Source organism: Piliocolobus tephrosceles, chromosome 1 (assembly GCF_002776525.5).
Source record: "Piliocolobus tephrosceles isolate RC106 chromosome 1, ASM277652v3, whole genome shotgun sequence".
NCBI classification, from domain to species: Eukaryota; Metazoa; Chordata; class Mammalia; order Primates; family Cercopithecidae; genus Piliocolobus; species Piliocolobus tephrosceles.
Window position 1 is genome coordinate 47,058,222 of NC_045434.1, and position 16,319 is coordinate 47,074,540.

General features: G+C 33.3%; 1 protein-coding gene across 2 annotated transcripts in view; it reads right to left on the reverse strand.

Moving 5' to 3' along the window:
- BRINP3 (BMP/retinoic acid inducible neural specific 3) overlaps positions 1-16,319 on the reverse strand; it is a 393,483-nt gene that overhangs the window by 284,223 nt on the left and 92,941 nt on the right. The window lies entirely within an intron of this gene.

A 16,319-nucleotide genomic window follows, 5' to 3' on the forward strand; every position in this document is an offset into this window, starting at 1 on the left:
TTTGAGTTTTTGACGGACACATTGCCAGTTGAGGCCTAACAAGGCATTGCTCTGTCTTCTTGTTTCAGCTCATATACAAGGGGTGAGACAGGTGGAAGAGCAGTAGTATTAGGCAGGTTCAAAAGTAACTGTGGTTCGTGCAAAAGTAAAACAATGAAAAGTAAAACAATGAAAAGTAATGGCAAAAACCGCGATTACTTTTGCACCAACCTAATAGCCTCTTGGACTACGCTACACTGCCTCCTACTGTCTACATTTGTCTGAGTGGAGGCAGTAGGAGGCAGTGTAGTGTAGAGTAGAGACGGTATGAGGCAGTGTAGTGTAGCCCAAGAAGCTACTAGTGCTCTGGAGCCACCTGCACAGGGTTTGAATCCTACAGTGGGTACAGTTAGGGGTGGTCTTAAGCAAGACAGTTAACACTTCTGAACCTCATTTTATCTTTCAAAAAATAAAGCAAATATAATCTACCTGGAAGAATTGTTTTAGGGTTCAAGATTATAATCTACGTGAGATATGTGTATGTACATACACACATATGCACAAATTACACTAGGAACAATGGTTCAGTATTCACTAAATCCATATTTGTGAAGACTTTATAAGACATATCATAATAAGAATCAATTGTATATAACACAGACATCTTACTAAAATCTATCTATCTATCTATGTATCTATCTATCTATCTATCTATCTATCTATCTATCTATCTATCTATGTTTCAACCCAAAAATCATATATATGACATGGGCTACCACTGGAAGCTGTATGATAAGTCAAGAACATGGAAGCATTATAATCACCACTATTATCCAACACAGTACTAGATATTTTTACTAATTTAATTGGTCAAAAGAGAAATTCAAAGTGTAAACACTAAAAGGGAGGCACTCAACATATTAATATTTGTGTATAATATGACTTAAACCAAGGCAATTTCACTGCAGTAAACTGAAAAACTTTCACAAACAATGAAAGAATTCAGTAAGGTAGTGGGGTGTGAATTTAAAACACAGAAATCAGTAACCTTCATGTATGCACACAACGACCCGTTGAAGACATAATGTGAGAGACAACCTTATTTATAATATAAATAACAACCAAAGGATCAAAAAGCATGAAAATAATGAAAAATGAAAAACATTGATTTGAGGAAAAATTTAAGACATTTTTAACAATCACAAAAGTAGAATGAAATTAATGAAAATATATGGAAAGAGTTAGAAACAGCCAGCCTCTTAAAGGTGTCATGAATAGGAGACATGGAAAAATATACAAGTATGAATGCCCAGTGCAATTTTGGAAAGAAAGTCAATAAGGGGACATTAAGTCCATTATAATAAACAATACTATAAGTACTCAATAAGGGTACATTAAGTTCATCAGAATAAACAATACTATAAGTACTCAATAATTTAAAAAATGAGTTAATAGCATCTGGATAAGCAGACAAATAGAGTAAACTAATTTTTCAAAAATATATCCAAATATGTAGAGAAATTTGCTATATCATAAAGGTAGAATTTCAAATAAATAAGGTATAATGGAATTTTAAATAAATGGTATTTCCGGTAGTAATTTGGGAAATTACAAAAAGGTAGTCACTTAGGAAATAAAGGAATTGGGTCAATAACTCATCTTACACTAAGAAATGCAAATGGTTTAATATATATATACACAGACATCCAAATCATACATGTTTGTATATATTTGTATATGTAAATGTGCATATGTACACATATAAATATATGTGTGTATGTGTATATATTCAATAATATTGTAAAAGACAAGGCCAAGTCACTTATGACCATGTGCTGGAAAAGACCATCTAACTGTGCGTCAAAATGTAAAAATCATAAAAGAAAATATCATTTTTACTTTATAGAAATAAAAAATCTGTGTTTATCCCCAATTAATGTATTCAAAAGCAAAAGGCATAACAAACTGAAAAAAATGCAATTTATATTACAGATAAAAAGCCTAGCATATCTAATTTATAAAAATCTCTATATTTTAATAGGAAAGAGACCAATCCAACAGAAAATATGCAAAACATATGAACAGGTAATTATATAAATTGAGTCACAAGTTCATCACTTCCTATACCTGGATTCTGAAGAAACAATCTTGGCTGCTAACCTAATTACATTTGTTCATACACATGTATGGAAATTCAATTTTAAAGTACTTTGATCTTTTATTTTCATAGTAATGACAGAATAATTTCAAAAAGGCTTTCTGATATATTTGACATCTGGAAACATTACTGTTTTTCACTATTTTGAGGACATAAAAATAAATATGTTAGTGATTTTGTTTTTCTATTTTATAAGGAGAATTTTAATTCCCTTTCATGAAATTATTAGATTTAAATGAAAATATAATCTCCATCATAATAAAAATAAAAAATCATCAGACATATCTCTTATAGGCTTTTCTGACAGCAAAAGTATATTTAAAATTTAACCAAACAGAACCTTTCTAATGACTGTAGGCATCTTTAAATTTTAAGGCACTCACAGTTGCCAAGACCACAAAACAGTGTAACTACGGAACTAAATCTGCCTCTTCAGGGTTTAAGTATGCATAATGTATGAACATAGCCTCTTTTGTTTTTAATATAGTAGCAGCTGTCTGAGAAACAAGACCTAAACAGGTTAAATAGCTGATTACCTTTGGGTGTTCTGAGGCTTTTTCAGTCATTCACTGTTTTGACTAAATGCTTTCTAGAAATTGCATCATAGCTAGAATGTTCCATGCATTCAAAGGAATGCACATTGTAAAAATTCAATATTAAAGCTGTGAATTTTACTCAGATTTTGATTCAGGCATAAATAAATCAGTACAGTTAAATGAAATCAGGCTATCATCTGTCTGCCTACTTATTTATAACTGGTTTTAACAGATATCTCTTTGTGACTTAGTATGCATTTTAAATGTGGAAGACACTGCTGTAAGCTTTGTTTTATTCTTATAAAAATTCAGGCAGGTACTCAAAATTATCATATCCCCATTGTATTTATGAAAAAAAAACACAGAGAATTACAAGTAATTGTCAATTTTTTTTGAACTAGGAAACAAATACAAAGTTTAATATCATAGTACAATTTCTTAAACATTAAACAGCACTTTCTTCCAAAAAATACTGTTAAGAATATCAATTTACAGTGAATCTATATTGTTGAACCTTTGACATAAGCAAATCCTAACTTCTGCCAATGTTAATTGACATATGTGTGTTGCTACATTAGTAAAATAATTTATCATTTTAAAGGTTAATGTTTGTGTTTGTTTTTAAGCTCATTTTCACTTTTTAGCCATGAAGATAAAGAAAGGCAGAGACAAATATCCAGGTATGCTCTAGAGCAGTGCTATACAGTAATTTTTTTTGCAATTATGAAGTTGTTTTATATTTCTATCTTCCAATTTGATGGCCATTAACCATATGTTTGTTGGTACTGAATTCATGAAAAGTGACTACAACAAATAAGAAAATTGTAATGTAACTCTCACCTGTAGCTAATGGTTGCTGTATTGTAAAGTGTACCCCTAAAGCCCATGTCTAATCACCCCTGTACATGCTAGAAATACTGTCATCCTACATCCAGATATGTCTCTAATCTGTCTGCTTTTTTTTTGTTTTTTTCATCTCTCAAACCACCAAGCAACAAACACTGTGAGTGTTTTCTAATTGGAACACCTGCTTTTAATCCCTTTGGACCGTTTTTCAGACAGCAATAAAAGTAACCTTTAAAAAAATCGAATCGACAAACACAGTACTTAACGGTGAATGGTTGAAAGCCTTCTCCCTATCAGAAATAAGACAAAGATGTCTGCATTCACCACTTCTATCCACCATAATATTGGAAGTTCTAGCCAGACCACTTAGGTTTTGAAAAAGAAATTACATCCAAATTGAAAAGAAGAAGTGAAACTATCTCTACTTGCAGAGGAAATGTCATATGTATGTGTGTGTGTGTGTGTGTGTGTGTGTGTGTGTGTGTGTACAATATATGTTGCGCTCTCTCTCTCTATATATATATATATAGATATAATATACAGATATATAACCTGAAAGAACACACACACACACACACACAACTACACACATACACACACACAAATTGTTACCGCCAATAAATTCAGCCAAGTGAAGGACTCAAAATCAACACTCACAACTATCTGTTGTGTCTTTATACAGCAGGGATGAAAAATCTGAAAATGAAATTAGGAAAACTATTCTACCTACAACAGCATCAGAAATAAATTACTTAGAAATAAATTTAACCAAGGAAGCATAATATTTGTACACTGAAAAGTACAAAATATTGCATAAATAAATTAAAGTTTTTAAATTTCTTAATAATTGAAAAGACATTCCATATTCATTGATTGGAAGATGTAGTCTTGTTAAGATAACACTACTACTCTAAACAATATATTGATTCAATATATCCCTATCAAAATACTCACATCATTTTTGCAAACATGTGAAAACTCATCCTAAAATTAATATGGAATCTCAAGGAACTGAATACTGAAGCAATCTTAAAAAAAAGGAAACAAAGTTGATGGTCTCACACTTCTTTTTTTTTTTTTTTTTTTTTTTGAGACGGAGTCTCGCTCTGTCTCCCAGGCTGGAGTGCAGTGGCCGGATCTCAGCTCACTGCAAGCTCCGCCTCCCGGGTTTACGCCATTCTCCTGCCTCAGCCTCCCGAGTAGCTGGGACCACAGGCGCCCGTCACCTCACCCGGTTAGCCAGGATGATCTCGATCTCCTGACCTTGTGATCCGCCCGTCTCGGCCTCCCAAAGTGCTGGGATTACAGGCTTGAGCCACCGCGCCCGGCCGGTCTCACACTTCTTGACTTCATAACCTACTACACAGTTAAATCAAACATGGAAACTACCTCCTTCTAGACAGTATTTGACAGTATTTTTTGTCTGGAGGTAAACAGGTGATCCAATTCTGGCCAAAGAGTCTAAACAGAAAGTCTCCCAGCACCTCTCTGAAAGACTTCCATCACTAACAGAAAAACTAAAATAAAAACTGCTGTAGGAAAAAAATAAATGTTTCTTTCACATTTCTCTGTTCTTTTTGTCTGAACAGAGTTGTGTGAAGACTTCATTTTGGAGCTATAGTAGCTCCCTTGCAACATCAGACCACTGTAGGCAATTCTCCAAGGCGTTATCTATTCCTCCTATAAAGACTTCTGTCCTGGATTGTCTTTTGAAGGATACTTGCATGGCAAATAGTCTTGAAACTTAGAAATAGTGTTTTCCTTGAGGATGAGGGAAGATTTGTTTTCATACCAGAATAATACTCAAAATGGCCCCTTCAAGTGCAACAGTTCTTCAGGTTTGCTAGCAGTCCCCTTATAAGATCTGGTATTTCCTGACTTAGGGTTCCTCAGTTGTGACACTAATTGAGTGTGTGTAGCATCTATCTGAGCTGTTCACATGGCCCCTGTAGGACTTGCTTGGCAAGGGGAATCATTGCAAACATGAAGTTCATGCTGCCTGCTATGCCATGAATCATAAAGTATTTTACACCCCACCCAGAAATCTCATGTTTTCCTTCAGCATTTATGAACCTGTGACAGGTTAACTACTAAAATTACAAACAGAGCAAAATCTCAAACCTTTCACAGTCCTTGACAAAAATAACTTTAAGTACAAGAGCTGACCCACTGAAAAAAAATACGCAAAAGATGGAAACTTCCTACAAAGCCACTGTACCAAAATTGGATTATCTACCCCCAGATTTTTATTACATGATTTAAAAAACAAAAGAAAAAAACTACATTTTTATTCAGACATCTATGAATTAAATATGTGTTTATTGAGGAAGTACCGGTATTCTTGACAACTGTAATGAATATTGCTGTATAAAAGGCACATTGAGATATTCCCCTGGCAGGATTTACATTCTAGTGAGGAAGACAAGGTACAAACAATAACCAATGAAAATATGTGACAGCAAAGTAATTACAGCTTGAGATTACTGCTATGGAGGGAAGAAAAAAAAGAAAAATAATTTTAAAAGTAGGAGATTCCATTTTGAATACAACGGTCAAGAAATGCTGACATTTGAGGGCTGACCTAAAAGGTGGGAATGAGACTATCATGAGAAAAGCCAGGAAAACATATTCTGGATTAAATAAACAAATGAAAAAGCCTGGGAAGGGTGCCTGGAGACCAAGGTAGCTAGGGGATAGTAAGGAAGAGAAGAATGGGGTAAGCAAAATTTGCAGAGATGGAAAGAGCCAATTAATAAAGAAATGTGTAGGTTAATAAGAGAGTCAGGACTGGGTGCAGTGGTTCACGCTTGTAATCCCAGCACTTTGGGAGGCCGAGGTGGGCGGATCATGAAGTCAGAAGTCCAAGACCAGTCTGGTCAACATGGTGAAACCCCATCTCCACTAATGATACAAAAAATTACCCGGGTGTAGTGGTGTGCACCTGTAATTCCAGCTACTTAGGAGGCTGAGGCAGGAGAATTGCTTGAACCCAGTGGCAAGGTTGCAGTGAGCCAAGATCGCACCATTGCAATCCAGTCTGGGCAACAGGGCAAAACTCCATCTCAAAAAAAAAAAAAAAAAAAAAAAAAGAATATTTTTATTTAAGGTCTGGATGTGGTCTAGCTTACATTTCTAAGAAATCACCTTTGCTGCTCTGAGTTGAATTTACTTAGCCTTATTGGATGCCTGTAACAAGAGTCCAGGTCAAACATGATGATATCTTAAACGAAGTTTGGGATATAAGGATGGAGCAAAATGTATGAATTGAAGACTTAAAAGGGTTTGTTAATGGATTAAATGTGGTTAATTAGGGACAGCAGGGATACTGGGAATGATCTGCAGGCTTTAAGATTGCGGAATTCACTGAGTCATGGTGAGGCAATAGAGAAAGTGGTAGAATTTTTGGAAGAATACCAAAAGCTCCATTTTCAGTGAGTTAATTTTAAGGTAGCCATTTAATATCTAAAGAAAGATGTCAACCAAGTAGATGGATGTTGGAATGGACGTCTAAAAGGATATCTGTGCAGGAGAAACACATTTTCTATATTTACCTCAGAAAATACTTGCATTTAACACTATGAGACTCAATGAGATTCTGGAGATAGACATTTACGTTTCAGAAAAGACATACTAGGACTGAGGTTTGAGGCAAGGAAACATTTAAATGAAGGGTATTGCATCCATTAGGATCAGTAAAAGTATCCCAAAGTCAAACTGAATTAAGAAGAAATTTTATTAATATATGAATAAATCTATAGGTATAGTATACTTCAGGTTTTTAGATTCACCATATCAATAATATTGACAACCCTTAATATTAAGTGTTATTGTTTATTAACTTTACAGATAGCAGAACTTCTAAAAAAAAAAAAAAAAAAAAAAAAAAAACACACACACAATTTGTTCAAACTTATAAAATTAGCAAATAAAGTAGTCAGGATTAATGTCTAGGCTCATTTCTATTACACTATTCATCTTTCATAAATAATACATTTTTTCCTCCTCATGATATTCACAAATCTCTAAAACTAGGAAGTCCAATTATGCATATTTTTTACCATTGAGAAATATGAGCCTCAAAAATATTAGATGATTTCTTCAAGGTTACACTGATAAGTGGTAGAGTAAGGGCTAGAGCTGAAGTCTAAAATCCTGCATGAGCCTCGTCTCTCCCTATGCCCCATGATATCATGTTGCCTGGCTATTCATGCACCGATTATGAAAGCAACTTTATATTTTTGTCTGTTTTCTTAATTTTTTAAAAAATTTAAGTATGTTGTCCTAGTTTCTCACTATGTCAATATTTTGTTTCCTTGACCTTTCCCTCCACCAAAACAAAACAAAATGAAACAAAACAGAAAAACACTGACCATCTGTGCAAAAGTCTTAGCGTTTGTGGCAGCACAGGCTTTCAGTGAGCACAATTATTTGGCCTCACTAACAATTAAGTGCCAAACCAGCTCTGATTTTCAGAAGTAGTATTCATATTTTTATAATAAGTTATAATTCTCATTCACTATTGCAAAGTGATGTAAAATAAAGAAAATGTAATCATGTATTTGTGTCTTGTTTCCATTTTCAGAAATTAATATGTCTAACTTCACTATATCTTTAATATTTTAATTGATCATGTCAATGGCCTTGTTTTCCCCTTAGCCATTTTTTCTTTTTAGCTGAAATCATAAAAACATTCATAAACTTCTGCCAAAGATTCATTAAATATCAAATAATAATGTAAATGAATGTCAATGAATAGCACATTTTTCATTAAATCCATCAGCTAATTCTCATTCATGTTACAGCTCAATTTCATTTAACACACACGGATGACTAGTAGGTCCTAGGCATATGGATCAGTACTTACTTCCAAGACTATTTTAATATTATTTTCTTTTTCATACAGATTATTTGTGGAAATTAACATTTTCATATTTTATATGGTAATGCATTTGTCAGACAGTTTTGTATTAAGCCTAAATCCTCTGTATAAAGCTTTAAGACACATAAAATTATAGTTACAAAGGCACAAATAATCAGTAGCCAAAAATAATATGTATATGTATGAAACAGATACACATATTGCATCTGACCATTTATTCCTTGGAGCAAACATGTGTGGCAATACTTTGTCTCCACTATTATTAACAGTTTTGCTTTAAAATATATTTTTCTACTTCTGGAAGTCTGAAAATTTGAATTATAGTGAACCTTCCATTTCTATTTGTGCTCTTCCATGACATGAAATACAAAAGTCAGAAAAAAAAAATCTAGATGCATGTATCTACTTCCAAAGAGATTTTTGTTTTATAATTCTCTCAACTTTTCCTAATTACTTCACACTTAGAAATCCTGTCACATCCTTCCTTGTCACACAACTGGGATTTACATTCCTCTCCTAATACACCATCACAAATGAAAACACTGTTTCTGGTTCCAACTGCATATTCAATAGCTGCTGGGAAAATTAGAAATGTGGACCCACTTAATGAGTCTTAGCAAACTCATACTTCAACTTAGTGCAAGCAGTTTAAAAAAAATCCGAAGTATAAATTTTTGCAAAAGATCACAATGAGAAAATATTTGATTTATTTAAAGGGAAGGAAAGTGGGCACTCATTCCTTTATCTTTCTGAGGAAAAGACAATCTACCTTGGACAAATGCCGAGGCAAGGTAAATATTTATTAAATGTTTTGTCCTTTCATAACATGCCATTCAAAGCTGTCCTTTATCTGACAATTCAAATGCCCATCTAATGAACTTCAACTGCTTTCAAATATTTAAAAAAAATTATCATTGTATACTTTATTTCACAAAATTAGCAGCCACCGAATTTGTCAAAGTCCAGTTCTAGTAGGTCTTGGCAGTTTATAAGACCCAAATGAATGTGCCTAGTTATGAGCCTAGAGGTGCAAGCCCTGTAAAATGAACCACACCAAATCAATCCGGGAAGAGCAAATGCTGCAGTCACTTCAATTCACTGTGGCCATGTAGATCCAGCCTCATTCAAAATTTCCTCAAGTGCTTTCACCACTTTGGTTTGGCAAATTGACAGCCCAGAATAGATACAGTATTGATTTGTGTCTTCACAGTGGTGCAGGTGGAACTGGTATATGAAAGGAGGCCCTTGAAATTAGTATGTTGGCACTCTTCCATTCCTGGTATATTTTTTTTCTCTCTCTCTCTATTCAACTCATTTTGATCAGGGGAGTATCTAACTGGGAGCTTTGTATGAGATCATTAACAAAGTAATGCCTCTTGTTTTTAAATTTTTTAGTGACCCATTAGATTCAGAATAACTTAATTTTCTTGTTACAGTATTAAGATAACAATAAAGCCTCATTTATTATTCATGGAAGTCATTATTTGCCACCTTTACGTTGCAATATTATGGCATTTGGTGATTATGAGCACATACAAAAGTGAGAAATCATCATCATAATGACATTGTAACAATACATTTCCCTTGTAAGAGAATGCAATCAGTGTCGCTATTTCCTACCTAGCAAGAACTACTATCTAAATTCTGGATATTTTACCCTGATTCCCCAAAAGTTTCCAGAAAATATAAACTATAAGTTATTCATATGAGATTCATGTCTGTTAGTGTATGTATACCATAGTGTTAGAGATTATATCATTTTTTGCTAATATGAGAAATGAAACATGAGTAGTGAAATAAATTTCAAACAAGAAACCCTAGAAAGGAGTCCTATTTGCCACTTTGCAATCCATTTTATCTGGTAAAGTTACTCAGTATTTCCTAGCTCTATTTTTCTTAGCATAGATAGTGAGAATAACACTAATCTCAGAGGATTATATGATGTGATAAGCTTGTGAAAAAACACTTCTGAATTTATAAACATTATACAGATATTAAATATTATTGATAATTACATGGAAATGTTTCCATACACAGGCTCATAAAAATAATAAAGGTTATTGATTAAGTGCTTATTAAGTGTTCTTTCTTATTCTAAGCACTTTAAATGAATTAACCCATTCAAACACTACAATAACCTCATGACATAGTTATTATAGTTATCCCAATTTTATAGATGAAAACATTGAGACATAGAGAAGCAGCATCATACAACACACATTAATAATGTGGTCAAGATTCCATTCTAAGGAATATTCTCTTTTGTCATATGGTTTCATATGTGTCATATAATTTAACTTTATTTTAATAATGAGATAATATTGGCCCCCAATTTTTTTTTTCATCACTTTATCATTGCCTTCCTTTTCCTTCAGGTTTTATTTTTGAGAATTTTATTAGTATAGTGTCATGAACATGTAGTCATCACAAGTGAATCTAAAGAAAATCTGTATTTTATGTTTTATACAAAATAGGATGAAGATAATTTCATTTGCAGAAAGAAATCTAAGACATTTCACTTCTAGGAAAATCAAACTGTAATTAATTCATTATTTTAAATAATGAAAACTCTGATCTATATCAATGGATTTAGGTATGTTTTGCTCTTTCAGAGTTTTAATAGAATCTGTAAAATATTCCTGGGGATAAATATCACATAGATATCAAAATGTAGAAAACAATAAATATTAATAAGTTCCCAAAATTTTACTTTCAGGCGCTTAGTCTATAGAAATAATGAGATAATTTATAAAAATAAAAATAATAGTTCTTACTGTTACCAAGCACTATTCTAAGTCTTTTTCTGGTACAGTCTTACTTTACCCATCCCTCAACTCTGTGAAACTAATACTGTTATCATATCCTTTATAAGTAAGCAATCTGCAATTTAGAGAATCAAAGTAACTCACTCAAAATTATATCACTGTTTCATGCAGCACCCTGAACAAAATTTAAACAAGGCAATTCCAAATCACTATATTATAATTACTATTATATTGCAGTAGATTATTTTCTCAGATTTGTTTAACATATTAGAAACAAAGTTAGATGAAAGACTATTGATAAAATAATGACTCATCCTTTAAGTCGAAGATATGGAACAACTAAAATTAATGCTGCAGGTCTGTACTTGTGACATGGAACTGTGTTTTTGGTCTGTTTTTAAGTATAAGGGAATAAAAGAAATAGATATCAGATTTTAAAAATACATATATAGTAATAATTAAGTTTTATTATTTTAAATGTCTAAACAAAGAAGTATATTTTAAATGTTAAATATATCATTGAAAATATTTACAGTAATTATCTGTTAGTGAGATTACTTATAGATTTAACTTTGCACTGAATTCCATAGAGAGACTAATTTTGTAAGGAATCAATATTGCCTACTGAAAAAGTACACCAGCTCTGGAGTCAGATGCCTGAGGTGATCCATCAGCTTCATCTTCTGAGCTTGGATGGGTAATTGGAGAGTCTCTTTACTAACTTCCCTAAACTTGCACTTACTTTTCTGTGAAATAAAAATGTGAATAATATATAGTTCATAGAATTGCATTAAGGATTAAATGACTATCCAAGTAAAGGGCTTACAACTCATATTGCTAGCTATTTCTTAGCTATGCCATAGGGAAAAGTTTTGTTTATTATATTTTCTTTTGTTCTCTAATTTTACTACCATAAACATTCTTTTAAAGTGAGAAAAAATCAGGACTTATCTTTTTGATTTTAAAAATTATTTGCCAACATTTCCACCACCAAAAAATGTCACCTCTTAGCATTAATCAGTTATTCTGAGTAGAGGTTTCTAATCTTCATCTCTTCTGATCATTGTTATTGATGAATTGGAAAGGGCAATTATTGCATGCTTTTCTGGTTTGCATTTGGCAGACATCTAGTTCAAACCATCACTATTACATCTTATTGCTGAATGAAAATGTACAATAATTTTTAAAGGTTAAATCAGCTGAAGCCAAATGATGACATTTAATAAGGATAAATGCAAATTTCTGGATATAATTGCTAGGAATCAATAATCAAAGTTAGAGGATGGAGGAAACTTGGCTTGAAAACAGTTCATGTGCAAAAGATTTCAGGATTTTCAGTTAATCAAAGAAACTAATATGACAAGCTAGCAGAAGCTAATTTAATCCTAGGCAGCATTAATAGAGTTATAGTGTGCTTATCATGGGCACTGATAGCCGCATTGTACTCTGCTCCGTCAAAATGAATTTGGGACACCGTTTAATTTTGGATACTAAAATTTCAGGAAGGGAGTGAAAACTAGAGACCATCATTAGAAGGCGAAAGGTGAGGACAGGTCTGTAGCTGTATGAGAAATCTTGAAGGTAGTATGTATGTTCAGGTAAACATGTGTTCCAGGACAACATGTTGTCCTGATTATCCTATTTTTCTGGTTGCTTTTCCTAAGTCTCATTTGTTTGTTTGATCATTGTTTTCTAAGCATTGAAGTGGAGGAATGCTCAGTCTTAACCTCTCTTTTTCCTTTGATAGCACTAACTTTCTTGATGACCTCATCCAGCTTTGTGGCTTTAAATGTCATCTTTATGACTATTACTCACAAATTTATATCTTCAGTCTAGATTTCTTCACTGAATTTTATTCTTGAATAGATAACCAAATTCTGGGTATTTCTCCTTTGAATTCTAATAAATTTTAAAATTAATAAATCCAAAATTAAACTACTGTGGTCAGAGAAATACTTTATAAAAAGCTTTCTTCCACATGTATATATGTACATTAATTAATAATTATAATATTAAGAGCAACAAATAAAAATAAGCCATTCCCAAGGTAAATTCTCAATCATAAATGTGCAAGTAGAGGCGGAGTAAACATAACTTAGCATAAATGATGAAGGAATTCCTTCTCTGAGTGAATTACTCTTAAAAATGAATGGAAATTATGTTCCAGTTATGAAATTATAATATTTCAGGCAAAGTGAAAAGTTACTCTATGCTTGCAACAGCTGTAAGAGAAAAAGCAATCGATCTGTTAATCAGTAATATTTTTGAGCTCCTACTGTGTTCCAGACACTACAAGGTACTGGGTTGAATTCTGTCAAGCCCAGTACCTATGACTGTGACCTAATATGAAAATAGAGTATTTAGAACAGTGGTCACACTGAATTAGTGTGGGCAGTAATCCAATAACAAGTATCATTATAAAAACAGGAAAATTTGGACACAGAGACACAGAGAGAGAATGTCATGTTATGACAGAGAGAAAGATTGGAGTAATATATTCATAAGCCAGAGAATTTGGCAAAGATTTTTGGCAACCTTCTAAAGCTGTGAAGAGGTAGAGAAGTATCATCCTCTATGTCCTTCAGAGAGACACATAGACTACTTGTTCTGGACTTCAGACCCCAGAAACATGAGACAATAAATTTATGTTGTTTTATGCCACCCAGTTTGTGATAATTTATATAATATCTTTAAGAAATTAACATAACCAGGTATTCATGACAGAGTGATCAATTGTTAGAATGGCAATCTTTAGAGTCTAGTGGGAAAATTCATCAAAGATGTGATTATAAATAAGTGAATAATTAAAATCATGCAACACTGTTATGAAGATGTAAATACAGAATGCTTGACATTATATACAAGTAGATAGGAAAGGTGTCCCTGAAGTGAGGCACTAGGCAGGATCTCACTTATATACTGAGCTTAATAGAGTAGTAGGCACAAGAGCAGATATTTAGCAATTACTTGAATTAATGCTGAATAAAGGATTTAAAGTATGAAGTACATATAAGGTAACTAAGATTAGAGGAACATTCTAGAGAGAGAAAAGCATTATTTACCAGGACAAATTTTATTTAGCACAAAATAAAGAAAAAATATTAAACACATATAATAAAAGTGTATTAGAATATTGTATTATATTGTTTACTAGTTATAAAATGTATGAGTCACCAAAATTTGACATTTGTAGATGTTCTAACATCCTGTGATATCTTTCCCTACCATCCAATCTATTCCCTCCATTCCCCTATTTCTTCTTCATAGTAGAATCCCACTTTGGATAAAATATCCAATTATACACCATGTGGCATGTGTATCTCAAGAAAAAATGAAGAAAAATGTAATAAGACAAAAGAATCCTTTCCTACTTCCAATAATAGATTGTGATAAAACAAAATCATTGTATTCCCTTACAAATAATTGGTTTACGTACTAAAATTTAATCTCACTAACTTGTGATAAATAATATGTCCAGAGAACCATTATAAAGAGAAATACATTGGGCCTAATTTGGCCAGCAACATTCAAGTGAGTAACTATATTTCATGCACTGGGAAAGATATTTTCTGTCTGCTGGGTGATATTGGAAAAACAAATGATAAGCTTAAGGCACATCATTTAGCACATTTAATAATTTATTTTACTTTGAAACATTAACAAGGCCTCAATAAATGCAAATGGATGTTACTATTGGAACAGAAACAAATCAATTGACCATGGGTTTTAGCAACATGAAAATTCTTGCTAATCCTTGTAAGAACAGGATAAATGGTGTAGGTAGGTTGAACTGAAACTCTGATTAGGGTAGACACAAGACAAAAGTGGAAGAAGTGAAATAAAATGGACAAAAATACATTTTGATAAGGTTTACTGTCCAAAAGTCCAGAAAAATTGGCAGTAATGGCTCAAGAGAATCATCTGCTGTTATAGTTGTTAATTTATAGGAACAATAAATGCATTTTTGTGAACTGATTAGACTTTTCCTGTAAAGATGGAAAAACAAACCTCTCTGATAGAGACACAGAAGAGGACAAATACTAGAGCAGTAACTCTGAGAAGGTGAGGGGGGTGAGAACCAGTGAACAATTACAGCACATAAATCATGGGGAAAATATCTTGAAACTGCTTCATTTTCTACTCTAAAATAATGCCACATTCCTCATATAAGAAAGGAAAGAGGAAGGAATGGGAGGTGTCAGAGGTTGGAGGAAAGAGAGGGTGCTAGATTCTTGAATCTGGAAAGATTACATTTCCAGATTAAAGGAAGGATGGTTGAAATTTAAAATTATGAAGCAATTAGTGATACTGGTAATGACAATGTCTAAGATATGACCATGGTGTGAATGCTTAGATAGAAAAGTGGGCAACCTTCCCCTCTGGGTTATTGGAGAAGTCAACACAATGAGAGGTCTGGGTATTAGAAGAGTCTTCCCTATGAATACGTAAATGTCTAAGGATTATGACAGAAACAAAATGCTGCAGAAATTGGCAGCGAAGGGCAGCTAAGCTAAAACCCTCGAGGAACAGGTGGGATGTATGGTAGAGGGTGGGAACTCTAATAATAATGATATTTAAATCTGAGGGAGTTTCACACAGGAAGAAGAGAAAAAAAAGGTCACCTAGCCCACCTTCTGGCCCAGTGGTATTAGTATTAAGTTTTGGAAAGAGAAAACAACCACACTGGTGAGGGCCACAGGAGAAGCAGTGTCATGGAGGCAGAGTAGATTTCAGTGCAAGAAGCTAAAGGCAATATATAGAGAAAGAATGAGTATAGAGAAATTATGCTGATAAGTGACCTGGAGTCCTACAGTCTCGGCAAATAAAAAGACTTGGCAGTTAGTGTCAGAATGGGAGATTAATGTTTAGCATATGAGTGAGTTGGGAGTCTCGAGCTTTTTGTGTTAGTTGATATGATAATAAGAGAAAATAAATGTAATCCTTTAGAGTAATTCTGAAGTTCTCAAAGAGTACGGCTGTGGCAAAGCTGTAATTGCTGAGCAGGAGGCATGAAATTTGCAGGATTTGGGGACCCCCTCCTTCATCCCAGTTATGGGGAGAATTGATCTGATTTGGAACAGAAGGAGCTTCCTGACCCCTCCTTACTCCTGGTAATCGGTCTGTGGGATCTGGGGGAGATTATTTTATCTGGAGCA